This window comes from Haemaphysalis longicornis, unplaced genomic scaffold (assembly GCF_048455015.1).
Source record: "Haemaphysalis longicornis isolate Haplotype H1 unplaced genomic scaffold, Haemaphysalis longicornis Haplotype H1 scaffold_1, whole genome shotgun sequence".
NCBI lineage: Eukaryota > Metazoa > Arthropoda > Arachnida > Ixodida > Ixodidae > Haemaphysalis > Haemaphysalis longicornis.
Window position 1 is genome coordinate 73,898,533 of NW_027526203.1, and position 16,578 is coordinate 73,915,110.

General features: G+C 48.8%; 1 pseudogene; it reads left to right on the top strand.

Annotated features, from left to right (window-relative positions):
- Positions 1 to 8,842: 8,842 nt before the first annotated feature.
- Positions 8,843 to 13,354, top strand: LOC144179463 (uncharacterized; annotated as a pseudogene).
- The last annotated feature ends 3,224 nt before the right edge of the window (positions 13,355 to 16,578 follow it).

Here is a 16,578-nt window from a genome sequence, read left to right on the forward strand (position 1 = left end):
TGGCCTTAGGCGCGCATTGAAAAACAACTAACGAAGCAGTTCAGGGAGATATGGGCTGGGCGTCGTTTGAAGTTAGAGAAGCTCAGAGTAAAATATGCTTTGAGATGAGGTTGAGGGCAATGGATCAACGAAGGTGGGCAGCTAAGGTTTTTAGGTACCTATACTTGAAAAGCATGGACACGCAGTGGTTAAGAAAGACTAGAAGGCTAACGATGAAATGCGGAAAGAACAGTGTAGAATCAAAAATAGCGAAGGTAACCAAAAAAGAGGCAAGGCAGATTGAAACGAATAAATGGAGGGAAAAAATGGAAGCTAAAACGTCGTTTGAGATGTACAGGGTTGAGAAATTGAACATCAGAAAGGAAAATTTCTACGATAATTCCCAGGGCAGTGCTTTGCTTTTTGAGGATAGAGCAGGTTGCTTGCGAACTAAGAGATTGTGGGGAGAAGGGAGAGGAGAAAAGCGAAAGGAAAGGCCGAGAGGTTATCTACGCTTAGAGCCCGGATTGCTACTTCGCACTGGGGAAGGGGTGTTCAGGGGATAAAATAGAGGTCAGGCGAAAAAGAGGGCATACGACCGGGGTCGCGCACACACTTCGGGCCCTTCGTGGGCACTATAGTCTTTCGTCCAAGCGTGTGTCCTTCATGAAACGCAGAACGGCTTCTGTTGCCTTCCGCGAAGTCGATTGTAAGGGTCGTTGTCCTAGAATAGTCTCTAGTTTGAACTGCTGACTGTCCAATCGGCTGAGCTCGGCTGCCAAAACGCGTCTTTCCAATGAATAGTGGGGGCAACAACAAAGCACATCTTCGATTGTCTCTTCAACCTCGCAGGCGTCGCACTGGGCACTACTGGCCATCCCGATGAGGAAGGAGTAGGCTTTCATTAAGGCCACTCCCAACCATACATAGCCTATAAAGTAAAGTAAACTGTGATCGAGACAGCCCACATGGAAGACGACGCTGGAGTAGAGGGTCCTGGTTGTGGAGGCGTCGATTCACTAGGTCCGGTGTATTCCACTGAGTAATGGAGGTCCGGCGTGCGAACTGACGAAGCAGCCTAGCGGCAACACTCCTTGAAAGTGGAAGGAAGATGGTCTTTTCACAGTCATGGCCTGTCCGGGCAGCGGCATCAGCCAAAACATTGCCAGTTATTCCACAGTGGCTTGGCAGCCACTGAAATAAAATACTATGACCCTTTATGACGGCCTGGTGAAATAATTTTCGAATTTCCGTCACAAGTTTGTCGAAAAGACCGCAGCGCAAGGCTTCTCGGAAACTTTGCAGGACGCCTTTGGAGTCGGTAAAACTGGACCATTTTGGGGAGGAGCTGCCATAATGTATTGCAGAGCTTCACGGATAGCTGCAAGTTCAGTAGCCGTCGAGCTCGTTGCATGGGCAACACGGAATCTACTTTCAGTTGATTCTGATGGTATAAGCACCGAACCTGCCGAGCTCGAAAACGTCACAGAACCATCTGTGTATATATGCTTCCGGTCATTTTGTTAGTCGTGCAGTAACTGCATAGAAAACTGTCTGAGAGCCAGGGGTGGCAAGTCAGCCTTCTTTCCAATGCCCGGAACATGAGAAGAATCTCCGGTGTTGCCAGGCACCACAACGGGGAAAACGGTGTGACCGCAAAAATAGCTTTTTTATATGATTTTTCAGCGCCTAATTCTTGCTATAGTCGTCCGATTCATTCAGTTCGGTTCTATTCGCCCCGAGAAAACACTGGACCTCCCCCGAACGAAGCGGTAACACGACCCCTCGCCGACCCGCCGGCGAGAAAATGCCAAAATAAAAGCTCCGTCGCTCCGCTTTCACCGAAGCTTCGAATTCTTTCGAGGGGTTGAGCGTAGCTTTGCCAGTGCTAAGGCGCGCCGATGATTCCAGAAGAGAGAAAGAGGGAAGTTCTGCACTTCACGGCGGCTGGCGCGTTCTGTGCCGTACCCCCTCTCTCCGTGCCGGCAGTTATAAACAGAGAATCCGCGCCGAAACAAATTAGCTACGTTTGGACGTCATGATGTGACAACGGCTTCTGCCAGTTTGTGCACCACACCATCGGCGACCCGCGCCCTGGAGGACTCCAACGTACTCCCTGGCCTCGAATCACCGTAATCGTCTCGGACGGCCTGGCCTACGACGAAGCACGCTTCACAGGTAGCCGAATCGCCTCCGACAGCGGTGCATCGTCCGGCCCTGTCGGTGAATATTGTGGGGCTCTGTCTCTCATATGCATCGAACTGTTCGTTTTCTTTTTAGTTAACTGCTCTATTTCGTAATATCTATTTGTTAACGCTCCTGATTGTATAATTTTGCCTAATTTTGAACTGTTTCTCACATTTGTATCCCCTTCCAAGTTACATCTCGGTTACGTTATGCCCTCGTCCTTGTATGGGGTTTTGCCTGTCCAAATATAATATTTCTTTTGTTGTTAGTTCAAGACTCTGACTCATTCTTACCGCTCTGGTCGGCGAAAGCCGCACATCAGATGGCCACCCCCCTTCGTCACCTCTGCCCTGTAGATTCGGTGGAGTCGTTTGCTCGCATGAGTCGTCTCCCCACACCTTCTAGAAGCGCACCCGAGTAAGGAAGCGGTGACAGTTTCTGGCGTCCACGGCAGGACGGCTGATGTGAGCGGAAAGGAATAGAAAGAGCCTGGAAGTTTTGCGGCATAGCTTTCTACTCCCTTTATAAGTTGGTGCTCTCGTTAGCTTTCTCTGAGTACATACACCTAGCTGTAGACTAGAGTATTGTCTCTTGGATTGCGGTAAATTTGCAATCATGGACCTAGAAAAAATTGTTGCGTTGGGCTGACAACTGAGCCTGTCAGGGGCCGAACTACTAAAGGGGATCGGGCAGAAAGAAAAAAAAAGAAAACGAGAAAGCTCAGAGAGAAAGACAGGCAGCACGAGAAGAGGCTGAGAGGGCTGACAGAGAAAAAGAGAAAGAATTTCAGTGACAACTTCAGTGCGAGCGAGGAATGCGGAGCGAGAGGAGAAAGTACGCAATGACGAGATTGAGAAATTAAAAACAGAAATCGAGGCACTGCGTTTGGCGGGAGACTCTAAGTCAGCCGATCGGAGCGTAAGAGAAGAAAATAACGGTGTGCGCCTGAACCCGAGCAAGCTCCTTGTGGCATTTGACGAAAAAAAAGATGATCTTGACAATTACATTCTCCGGTTCGAAGGAGTAGCTCGAAGCCAAAATTGGCCGGAAGACCAATGGTCTACAGCGCTCAGCACCCGCTTAAGCGGCCAAGCACTGAGCGTGCTTGGGAGATTGACACCAGAGGACGCCACTGATTACAGGAAGGTCAAGGCCTCGCTGTTGAAAAGGTTTCGCTTCACAGTGGATGGCTTCCGAGAGAACCTCAGAAGTGAAACGCCCGCAGATGGTGAAACCGCCACAGAATTTGCGGCTCGCCTGAGCCACTATTTCGACCGGTGGACAGAGTTGGCCCAAATAGAAAAGGAGTATGCATCACTGCGGGAGCTTCTGATAAAAAACAATTTCTGAATGGGTGTCACCCAAGTCTTTCTCTGTACCTGAAAGAAAGAAGAGCGACATCTCTTGCTGAAATGCTGGAACGGGCCGAGCAGTACATTGAGGCGCACAGGAGCACCAATCTACCAAGGGCTACAAGGGAGCAACGAGAAGACTCTGGACGATTGATAGATGGTAGGGTTTAACGCGCTGACGCAACGCTGGCGACGAGACGCGCCGTAGTGGAGGGCTCCGGATTAATTTTGACCACCTGGGGATCTTTAACGTGCGCCGAAATCTCATACACACGGGCGTTTTTGGTTTTCGCCTCCATCAGAAAAGCGGCCACCGCGGCCGGGAATCAAACCCGCGACCTCGTACTCAGCAGCGCAACGCCTTAGCCAATGAGCCACCGCGGCGGGTAAGACTCTGGACGCATTGAGCCGGAGAAGAAAACGGCCGATCAGAAGCCCCCGCCCAAGTGTTACCAGTGTAACAAGTTGGGGCACCACGCAAACAACTACCGGAGCAATTTCACGGGAAACAACGCTCCAAAATGCTTCAAGTGCGGGCGCCACGGACACAAGCCCGACGTTTGTAGGAGCAAAATAAAGTGCCTCAGGTTTCGTGCGTCTACGCAGCACCGAAGCAGCCAAAGCCCGACGATATCAGTCAAGGCTTTGTAGAACTCAAGAATGGCTAGAAGATCCCGATCGTGAACGCGGTCATTATGACGGGATCGGAGTTACGAGGGGAGCTTATGCCCGTTGCTCAAGGAAAGTTGGTCGATCAAGACGTTTCAGTTTTGCTTGACACGGCGTGCAGCGTAGCGATCGTGAGGAAAGATTTGGTACGAGACGAAGATCTCACCAGCGTGACTAGCCCTGTGTACTTAGCGGACGGCACTATTCGGAAGTTGCCCGAGGCTCAGATCGAGGTACAGACTCCTTACTACAGCGGAAGAGTAAACGCCCTCTGCATGAAGACGCCGCTATACGACCTCATTCACAGCAACATCAACGGAATGAGAGGCCCGGACACGATCACACAGCAAGCTATGGGCGAGCCACACCCGGATGTCACAGCCGAAGGCGAAGTCGCGGCCGTAGTAACACGAGCACAGTCAAAAAAGAGGGCGTGACGCTTTCAGCCGTTAAAGACTCCTGCGCCGACGTCCGATCCATCTAAAGAGTGCAAGTATGCCGAAGAACAAAAAAGGACCACTCTTTGAAATCCTGCTTCGCACAAATCGGCAAGGAGATGAAAAACTCGAGGAATAAGCATAAGATCGAGTTTAAGCTGGAAGATAACCTCCTTTACAGGCGATTCACCGAGCAGGGATTTATTTATACACACCCCCCTAACACCCCCCCAACACCCCCCAGAAGGACTTCGAAACCCCCCCAAAAAGATTCCACAAACACAAGCACCCTGCCTAGGGATTTATACAACAGCCCCCCAAACATCCCATCGACACCCCCCCAAAATCGGTATTCTGCATAAACCCCTGTCACCGAGAAGACCGGTCGCGAAGTACGGCAACTAGTCATCCCCATAGGCCGCCGACACACCGTCTTGAAGACGGCCCACGACGGCATCATACCTGACCACTTGGGTGTGGAGAAAACGAAGGAACGAATACTGAAAGACTTTTTCTGGTCGGGTATCACAGCAGACGTGAAGAGGTTCGTCGCTTCGTGTGACATCTGCCAGCGAACAATTCACAAGGTAAGAGTGCCGCAAGTACCCCTGGGAAGGACGCCGGTTATAGAAACACCGTTCCACCTAGTGGCAATTGACATCATCGGTCTGATCAACCCACCATCGAAGGCTGGGAACGGATTCCTCCTCACGCTGATGGACTGTGCAACCCGTTACCCGAATGCCATTGCACTGCCAAGCATCGAGACGGAACGCGTCGCCGGAGCGCTATTCGGGATGTTTTCTCGCGTGGCAGTCCCTAAAGAGGTGCTGAGTGACAGGGGGACCAACTTCACATCCGAAATCATGAAGGAAGTGGCGTGGCTGCGCTCAGTACGCCAACTCCACTCGAGCCCATACCACCCGATGGCAAACGAGATGGTTGAAAAGTTCAATGGAACCTTAAAACTCATGTTGAAGCGCATGTGTGCAGAGAAACCAAGGGACTGGGATCGCTACCTAGCTCCACTGCTCTTCACGTATAGAGAAGTGCCACAAGCAAGCCTCGGATTCTCTCCCTTCGAGCTACTGTACGGCCGCCACATCCGAGGTCCCCTGTCCATCCTTAAGGAGATATGGAGTAACGAAAGCCTGGATGAGGAGATCAAAACTACATATCAACATGTTCTCGACCCTCGTAACAGACTGGAAGAAACCTGTCGCGTAGCGCACGAAGAATTTGAGAAGGCAGGAGCCCGTTATGTGAATTTGTACAACCGAAAGACGAGGAATCGACGATTCCAGACCGGAGACAATTCTTAGTCCTTCTCCCGACAGATAACAACAAGCTCCTTCTCCATTGGAAAGGACCATTCGAGGTGGAAGAAAAAAAAGGGGAAGCGGACTACGTCATCGAGACACCCGGTGCGACCAATATTTTTCACGCCAAACTGTTGCAGAAGTAGGAAGAAAGAAAACCCAACTCCGAAAAGACATTGTGCAACGCCATATGCGGCGTATCCGAACCGAGTGAAGAGAGCGGCATACCGGTTCCGGACTTTGTTAAGAAGGAAGGCATCGCTGCCGTCAAAGTTTCGTCAAACCTTAGAGCAACGCAAAAACCCCAAATTGAGGCTGAACTGAAGCAGCATTCTAAAATTTTCTCGAACGTTCCGGGAAAAACTAATTTGGTGGAATGTCACCTGGAGCTCACCACCGACACCCCGGTTCACGTAAAACAATACCCACTGCCGTTCGCTACAGTGCAGAACCTGGAGAAGGACGTACAGGACATGAATGCCCTGGAAATCATACAAGAATCGGTGTCCCCGTATAACTCCCCGGTGTTGCTGGTGAAAACGTCCGACCACACTAATAGGTTCGTCGTAGACTACTGAAAACTCAACAACATACTAGTTACCGATTCAGAACCAATGCCGCGAGCCAATGCCGTATTTGCGGCAGCAGGCGGCAAAACGTACTTTTCCTAATTAGACTTTGTAAAGGGTTACTAGCAAATTCCTCTTTTTGAGGAGTCCAAACCCAAGACTGCCTTTCCACAACGACAGGATTTTATCAGTTCCGTTACATGCCGTTCGGAATCAAAACCGCTTGCGCCGTCTTCGCCAAGCTGATGCGACGAATCGTCAATGGTGTCCCCGGGGTTAATCATTACTACGACGACGTGTTAATTGCCAGCAGCACGTGGGAAGAGCACGTTGCATCACCCCGAGAACTTTTCAGCAGAATTGAAGCTGCTGGACTGACCGTACGCCAAAGCAAGTGTGAGTTCGGGGCAACAGAGATCGACTTCCTCGGGCATCGAATTGGACAAGGAGAACTAGTACCGCTGGAAAAGATCCTGTAAAACATCCAGACAGCGCCGGCATCAAAAACAAAACGGAAAGTTCGCTTTCGCGCATTCCTCGGCCTAACAGGCTATTATCGCGAATTTATACTGAACTATGCGGAGATCAGCGCACCGCTAACTGAACTCACCAAAAAAGGGGAAAACAACATCGTCAAGTGGAGCACTGCTCAAGAAGAAGCCTTCAAAGAGCTCAAACGGCGCATCTCCAGCTTTCCTATACTTAGACTCCCGGGCTTGACTAAGACATTCGTGCTCCGCACTGGCGCCTTTCAAACCAGCCTCGGACCCGTGCTTGTAGCACAGAGGAAGTTAACTTCAAGGCTGTCGAGGGGACTAAAAGAATATCAGAATGGTGGTGAACGAACAGCACAGAGGGGAATATTGCCTAGGGCAGTTACCACATGGAAAGGAAAAAAAAGGTATTCTGTGCCGAATAAGCGTTTTGTGCCTGCCTGTATTAAACCAAGAGTATAAAACATAGGTATATTATTCCCTCTTGGTAAGATGACATGTCATCACCCCGATACAAAGGGGAAACCAATAGCAATCATCATCATCATCGTCGTCTTGTTGTTGGAGGTGCAAATTTACCAAATACACTACCTAACAATTCTGCAGTTACTGCGGCTCTCGGGTTATCGTCCCGGTCTTACCGCTAATCCACCGAGGAGCAAACCAACATTCGCAATTTTCCCATATATTCATATGGCGTGGAGAATCGTCTGACTATCCGCGGTCAATCCGAGGCTGTTATTCCAAGAGCCCCACCGCCATTACGGAAGAGCCTGGCTGCTGGCAGCGAGGAAAAAACACCCTCCCCAAAAAAGATGTCTCTACTGCTTCCCCCCTAATTGCCCCTTCAAGTTTATAATCGCATTGTCTGTAGCCGTTCAAAATTATAGGAAATTCGCAACGACCAGCGTATTGACGAGCCGGTGTCCCCATTGGCGATGGCTGTTTAAAAATACCGAACCGCAATCACTCGCCAATCAGCGGGTGAGAGTTGATTAAAGTTGACTTTAACAACTTATTGGCTTTTACGCAGCAGCAGTTGGCTGCGAACAAATTACCCTTCAGGTAACCAAACATTCGCAGTGATAGGCAGAATATTTATGCTTTTTTTGTGCTTGGTGAACATCAGTGCTGAGGCGGGTAGCAATTAAAGCAACGCTATTTATTTACCAGGAGAACTTGTGCCCGCTTTTCTGTGGTCCCCGCTAGCTACAGCGTCTCTAAAACGACTTCGTCTTAGTTTTCGTCTTGCCCCCAGCTGCTCATTTCAACTTGTTCGCTTCTAGTACTCGCTGTGTGGGGTGCCGGGGATGTCTGGCGGTAACGACAATAATGCCCTGGCATATAGAACTGATTATTAACATTATGTCATTGGTCTTCCAATGCACCCCCTCTTGGTGCACCGAGGGGACACGCGGGGACGCGCTCTTAGCTCCAGCGGTGTCGTGTCCGTCGTTCTGTGCGATTCCTCAGAGCGAAGTCAGATTTCCGCTAAAAAACAAACGGGGAAATTGCGCGACGGGATGCCTGGCTGTACTTGACAGGCAGGTTGTGCGAACAGGGCCTGTTGACTTGATCCGTCTTCAAAGCGAAGATCAAATTGCTTCAGTGACTGCTCGCCAAAAGTTTGGAAAGGAACCAAAGAAAGCAGCAGCGCAGGAGGGCTTCTAGACCGTAGAATTTTGCGAGGTGTTCGACTAGCTTGGCGAGCGTTGTTAAACAAAAGAACCTCAAGGGAAACTCTCTGTACCCAAAGAGTTCTTATACAAGAAAACAAAGTCTTACACAAATGGTAAGGACGTTTATTCTGCCTTTCCGCTTGCAGTCACACTGACGATGGTACCTGCAGTCACCCATCACGGGCCCGTGTGCATGCGTGCGTGCGTGCGTGCATGCGAATGTGTGTGTGTGTGTGTGTGTGTGTGTGTGTGTGTGTGTGTGTGTGTGTGTGTGTGTGCGTGCATGCGAATGTGTGTGTGTGTGTGTGTGTGTGTGTGTGTGTGTGTGTGTGTGTGTGTGTGTGTGTGTGTGTGTGTGTGTGTGTGTGTGTGTGTGTGTGTGTGTGTGTGTGTGTGTGTGTGTGTGCGTGCGTGCGTGCGTGCGTGCGTGCGTGCGTGTGTGTCTGTCGGACTCAATCACCCAAGCTGGGGAAGCAGGTCGCCCGGCTCACGGAACCCCGATTGAACGAGTCAAATGCGCCGCTGAAGGAGCCGCAGAGATAGGCATAATTTGAGGGAGATGGACAGGGAAGAACATCGACACACCCCTTGGATCTGGCCTCTAGTCTAACTGTGTCCCTTTCGCTACAATCTGTTGAAATGAATGATTCGTGCAGATATCGAAGAAAATTCCGCAGGTCTGTTTCGCTACTTTTCTCGAATATGACCAATCACTGCGACCATGCGTGACAATTTAGAGCGTGGCGAGGCCCTGAATACGATTTCGCGTAAAAAATTCCACTTGCACTGGTACAACGCAATTCGAAACTACCGGCTGCCGCCTCACGATGCACCTTTCAAATCCTGTGCTCGGTGTTGGTATTCGCCAGAGTTTCGCCTTTGCCGCAGTCACTGGTCATTCTGGAGTGCAGTGGAGAAGCGTACAAACGGAGACTTCTTGCACTGAACGAACAGCATTCTTTAAATGGTATACCATGCGACTCGAAAATTGGATATGCAAGGCATGACTGCCTTTGCGGTGCGAAATATTAACCTCGCATTGCATTATGCTATGGCTGGCTTTTAAGTGTCCGCATTCCTCAGCGCAAGGGAATCCTCAGGCATATTTCAGGCAAATTTTAAGGGGTAACCGAGAGCACAATGGTCATTTTAATCAGAAATACGCGCTGTAATGCTTTATTTTTGTGCGACATCCAATGAAATGACAATAAGGCGCTAAAAGCGGTGTCGAAGAGGTGCAAGATCAATCCAAACGCTCAAATGCAAGTTGGCTCCACCTAAACCAAGTACGAAACAAAAGGTCCCAACAAAGCAGGCGCAAGCGGTGAGAACGCGGTAAAATTGAATTGGATTAAGCAAGCCTGCATTGCGTTTACAACATCATGGGCGAGAGGGGAGGGCTAGAGCGTGGGAGCAGAGAGAGAGCGATAGAGAGAGGTTTACTAAACAGGGGCGGACGGAGATTATCGTCTTTTCAGCACATTTGTAGGGAATGTTTTTTAGCCAACTTCTACGCAAATTTAATACGCCCAGATGCCGGTATACGGAATGGGTTATTCATATGCGTTTTTGCGGGTTGAACGGCTAGGTTCGATGTGCACTTCTAGAAATGTAAAAACAGGAAGAATGAAAGAACAAAATTACGCCCATCTTGTGTGATGCGACGTATCGGAGGGTTCAATTGGCGTTTCCATTGGGTCGATTCTCTAAATCGGGTGAAACGTGTTGTGAACGCACCCGCCGCGGTGGCTCAGTGGCTAAGGCGTTGCGCTGTTGAGCACAAGGTCGCGGGTTCGATTCCCGGCCGCGGCGGCCGCTTTTCTGATGGAGGCGAAAAGCAGAAACGCCCGTGTGTACGAGATTTCGGCGCACGTTAAAGATCCCCAGGTGGTCAAAATTAATCCGGAGCCCTCCACTACAGCGCGCCTCATCGTCTGCGTTGCGTCGGCGCGTTAAACCCTACAATCAATCATCAATGTGTTGTGAACGCGTATGATGCATTCCATCACATGCTGGTGTTCTCATACGCGGGAAGATGGGCGTAATTTTACTTTTCGTGACGGGACCGTCGCTTCCATCACCTCTTCATCGGAAGAATCAAGTCAAGCACACAGTCGTCAAGCACAGTGACGCAGAGTCGAACGAGAGCGAGCGATGACTGAACCGCCGCAGCACGATACCCGCTTTATATTCACAATGTCTCAAGGAGAGGAGACAACGGAGGAGAGTCGCGCATGCGCACACTTACGCAACGGGAGTGGAGCGAAGCAAGCGAAGCGCGAACAGCTCTCGGAGAGAAAACGGGAGGAGAGTCGCGCATGCGCAGCTGGCGTGCGGACGCCGGACTACGCCGACGCAGGAGGGACATGCCTCAGAGCAAGAGATGCGTCGCATCTAAAAACTGGCAGCATCTCCACTCCGTGGATAATGGCGAGGGTGTGGAGTACGGGGACTCGAAATGACATCCAGGTTGCGTCCCGAGTAACGTCCGATTTGCGCCCCCACCGCCATTCGATTTGAGCCGTGAGTTGCACCTTGATTATTGCCGCAGCAACCCCGCCACGGCAACCCCGCCGTGGCTATGTGGCCTGACACTCCACTTTTTGTCCAGGTGCTTTTTGGAATTCTTTCTCTTGCGGCGGCCTCTGGGAGCAACGCATACATCAATCAAGGACATGCGCACAATGTGCCTTTGGTGCTTGTCTCCGACGACGTTTTCCATGGTTCGACACGGACCATGAAAGCTGCGTATCTACCACACGTGGATACATCGTACGGCACAGCTAATTCGAGCACGTTGACATCACCAGGGGACCACATGACAGTCTGGCTGGCAGCTATAAAGGACGGACACAGGGCATCACTCTTCAGTGGACACGGCAACCCCGCCGTGGCTATGTCGCCTGACGCTCCGCTTTTTAGATGCGACGCATCTCTTGCTCGCGGGTATGTCCCTCCGGCGTCGCGGCGTTGTCCGCACGCTCACTGCACATGCGCAACTCTCCTCCATTCTTCTCTCCGACAGCTGTGCGCAACACTCTCACTCCGTCTCATTATCATAACAACAGTTGCGCGTGTGCGCTTCGCTGCTCTGTGTGCGCGCATGTTTGCGCACTCTCACTCCGTCTCATTATCATAACAACAGCTGCGCGTGTGCGCTTCGCTGCTCTGCGTGCGCGCATGTGTGCGCATGCGCGCGACTCTCCCCCCGGCTGCTCTCCTTTCAAAAGCGGGAATATAAGCAGGGGAGCGCATGGCGCCGGATCAGTCCAGCGCTCGCTCTCGCACTTGACTTGACTTTGCTTGACGATACATCCGTGCACGATCTTCCGATGAAGACGTGATGGAAGCGACAGTCTCTTCAGCGAGTGGACTGACGCAATCCAATACCAGCGTCAGTCCAAACGCTCCCCCCTGATGCGTTGCATCACATCAGGGTTCCCTCGCGGGAAGATGGGCGTAATTTTTTTTGTGCAGGTGCTTTTTGGAATTCTTTCTCTTGCTGCGGCCTCTGGGAGCAACGCATACATCTATCAAGGACATGCGCACAACGTGCCTTTAGTGCTTGTTTCCGACGACGTTTTCCATGGATCGACACGGACCATGAAAGCTGCGTATCTACCACACGTGGATACATCGTACGGCGCAGCTAGTTTGAGCACATTGACGTCACCAGGGGACCACATGACAGTCTGGCTGGCAGCTATAAAGGACGGACACGGGAATCACTCTTCAGTGGACGCAGCAACCCCGCCGTGGCTATGTCGCCTAACACTCCGCTTTTTGTGCAGGTTGGTGACCCGAAATACGGCTTTCGTAGTAACTATCTTTGCATAGTGGTGTTGCCGTGTGCACACACGTTGGGAATTTGCGCAAGTGAATGTTTCTCTGTAGCGTGTTTTCTACTTAACTGTCGGGAGATGTCGAAGAGAATCCAGGGCCTATTGAGGATATGATTAAAGAGGTGCTGCAGTCGCAGAGGGAATTCCTTGCTAAAATTACTGACATTCAGGAAAAGCAGCAAGCCTCGGAGACGGCGATGTCGCTTGTCGAGAAAAGACTGGAAACGATAGAATGTAAGTTACGGGGCGTAGACGAAGTTAACACGAGACTTGTTACACTTGAGGGCTCTATGGGAAATTTGATGAACAGATCAACCAAATGTCAAAACGAATAGACGATCTCGAAAATCGTTCATGACGCAATAACATCATCGTTAGAGGAATAGAGGAGGCAGAGCTAGAAACTGAGGAGGTACTCCTACGAAAAGTCAACGATGATGGGTTTGGGAACACTCTAAAACAAACATTGAACTCTATCGAAAGAATTCACCGGTTAGGTAGGAAGATACCGGGAACAAATCGGCCAGTGATACTCCGAGTAGGACACTTTAGGGAAAAAACCAAGATATTTAAACACTGTTCGAAATTAGAGGGAACTACTTTCAGCGTGCAAGAAGATTTTTCTAAACGAGTGGCCGCTACTCGGAAAAACTTGTGGAACGCGACAGCAGAGGAGAGGAAAACCGGAGCCAAGGTTATATGGGCTTTCGACAAGATAAAAGTTAACAGTTAACAATGTGCTCTACGCTTGGGATGAAGTAAACAGCCGACGGTATGCGTACCCGGCTTCTGCGACCATGCCTCGTTCGGTTTCGGAAAATGATTGACTCCATGAAAATAAATCTCAATGTTTCAAAATTTTGAACCTTAATGCAAGAAGCGTCCTGAATAAACTAGATACTCTAGAAAGCATTATAATCGAGCACGACCCAGACGCATTGATAATCACAGAAACGTGGCTGCATCCAGACGTATCTGATGTTGAACTCACGCCCCACGGGTATTCGATAAACAGAAAGGACCGCTGCACTAGAGGGGGCGGAGTAGCTATCGTTATTAAAAACAACATTTCCTTTTCGGTACTGGATGATCGAACCGATCTTGAAACAGTTTGGATTAAAACTGCTTTAAACGACCATAATGTGCTGATCGGCGGTTTATACAGGCCACCCAACCCTGCAGTAGAAGTGCTTGTTAACTTGGAAGCATCTATGAACTTGCACATGAGCCCTGATGACGCCATATTTCTTGCGGGAGATTTTAATTTAGCTGGAATTGATTTGGTGTCCAACTCTCCAGGATTGACGGAAGTGCGGAGCTGTGACCAGTTGTTAAATATTGCATTTAATTATAACCTAACAAAAATTGTGTCTGGTTTCACGAGGGTGGGCACTGAAACTTCGACGCCTTTAGATCTTGTTTTTGTTTCAAATCGCCTATGTCCTTTTGTTGCGAACTGTGACATCGAAGATGCTATATCGTACCATAAAATGGTAGTGACGTCTTTGAGCATGTGTGCTTTAGCTGACGATGTATCTATCTTGGATTACCTCGAAATATCGTTGAATACATTTTTAGGCCTAGCAGACTCTGGCGCAAGCGTAGACGGCCTATATAATTTCTTCTCAGACATGGTCAATCACTGTGTGCTATGCTTTGTGCCTAAAAAATTCAAAACTACTAATAGAAAAAATCCCTGGCTAATCAGAGAGATAATCCACGCGAAAAGAAGGCTAAAACGGATGCGAGCATCGTTTTCAAAAGACTGCCGGCCCATCGATAAAAGCTGCATTTCCACTATGAGTCGAGAGTTGAAACAGCTCATCAAAGACTCAAAAAATAAAATCGATAATGTAACATTAAAATCTTTTTTGGAAAACGCCCCTGGAAAATTTTGGGGATACGTTCATCCACCACCCGCCTCTTCGCATGAAAACGGAGATAGCGCCCATAGCAAGCCATACGCTTTCAACTCGTTCTTTTCGTCGGTCTTTACGCGTGGTAACGGCGTCCTGCCCGATTTTACAGATGAATCAGTAAGGCCCCCATTTGATGATATACAGATTGACGAACAGGGTGTGTTTAACCTTCTGCTCGACATAAATACTAAGAAAAGTACCGGACCTTACGGAATTCCTAATGAATTTTTGAAAAGATATGCAGAGTAGGTCTCTAAATTCGTAACTGTAATTTTCCAGGCTTCTATTAATCAATGTTCCTTTTCACGAGCATGGAGGCGTGCTAAAGTTATTCCAATTCATAAAAGTGGCAGCAAATCAGACGCTACAAATTAGAGGCCGATCTCCCTCACTAGCACTTGTTCGAAGTTACTTGAAGATATAGTGTCGAAGCATCTATTATGTTAACTTAACGATTACCATATTTTAAAAAAAACGCCAACATGGGTTCCGTCAGGGACTCTCTACAGTAACTGAGCAAATTGAAACTATCCATGATCTCTCGTACACAATAAACCGCCGTGCTCAAACAGACATAATATTCCTAGACCTTGCCAAGGCTTTCGATAAGGTATCGCACCCTAAGTTGCTATTAAAAATTAACACTTTATTTAGAAACCCCCGGTTATCTGAATGGTTCTCGTCATACCTTAGCCATAGAGAGAAATTTGTCGAATATAAGGGCTTCCAATCTTCCTTTTCGCCTGTGGAGTCTGGTGTACCCCAGGGAAGTGTACTGGGCCCCCTGTTATTTCTTTTGTTTATTAACGACATGCCGCGTGACATTACTGTTCCAATCAGACTGTTCGCAGATGACTGCGTGTTGTACAACCGTATTGGAACGACTGCCGACCAGATCGAAATAAATGACAACCTGCAAAAAATAAAAAACTGGTGTGACAGCAGGCAAATGGTTTTGAACACACAAAAAACTGTGTACATGTCTATTACTAGAAAACGAAATATTATTGATTATGCTTATTACATTGAAAGTATGCCGCTGAGAAAAGTATCAACAATTACGTACTTGGGCTTGAAGCTTACATCTGATGTGCGTTGGAATGAACATGTACATCATGTATGCAGTAAGGCCAGAAAAGCATTGTGGTCACTTCGAAGAAATGTGTTTAATGCCACCCCTGAAGTGAAATCTTTAGCGTACAAAACCTTAATACGACCAATTATTGAATATGCTAAAATTGTGTGGGACCCGTACACTTCCGGAAGTCATTCGCAACTGGACAATATTCAACGGGTTGCGGCAAGATTTATTTTTAACAAATATCATCGCTGCCACTGCCCCACCCAGTTATGTGAACTTGCTGAACTTCCTTCTTTAGAACTGACAACTGAATATGACCGATTGAAGTTTCTTTTTCTTATTATTCATGGCCATGTTAAAATTGACAAAAATGAGTACTTTCGCATAACTCCCGACGAATATTTTCGCAATCGTCACAGCATGTATATCCCATCTCCGACTGTTCGTAATGACTGTTTTAAATATAGATTCTCTCCTAGAGCAATAAAGCAATGGAATATGTTAACAGACGCCGCAGTAAAGACGACATCTATAAACGAATTTCTCGAAATTGTAAAAGGCACACACGTTCGCGCTAAATGACCTGGCCGAAAGTGAACCATGTCATCACCTGTGTTTGTAGCGCATTTTATTGTTGCCTCAATGTTGCATTTCCCAAGAGTATTTCGTGTTTGCATTTCTGGAGATGTGCTTTCTTTTTCATTCTTGTAACCAAAGTGTATTGTGCCCTTCCACTCCTGCAATAGCACAACAATGGGCTGACAGTATGGATAAATAAAAACTGCAACTCACAGCTCAAATCGACTTTCGCTTGATTTTCGCTTGATGGTGGTGTGCGCACGGATGGACGCGGAAAAACATTTAGCTCCTAAGGTACCCCGCACAGTTTACAGGCGATGGGGTAAGCCGTTTGACTCTCGGGTAATAACTCACGGTCGTAGATGAATTGTGTTCCTGGATTGATGGGACGCGGTCTTCCTGTGGGATGTGCTGCAGCGTACCCTGAAAAAGGATGTCCCTTTTGATTTTCGCGGTGTACGGTTCCTGTGTG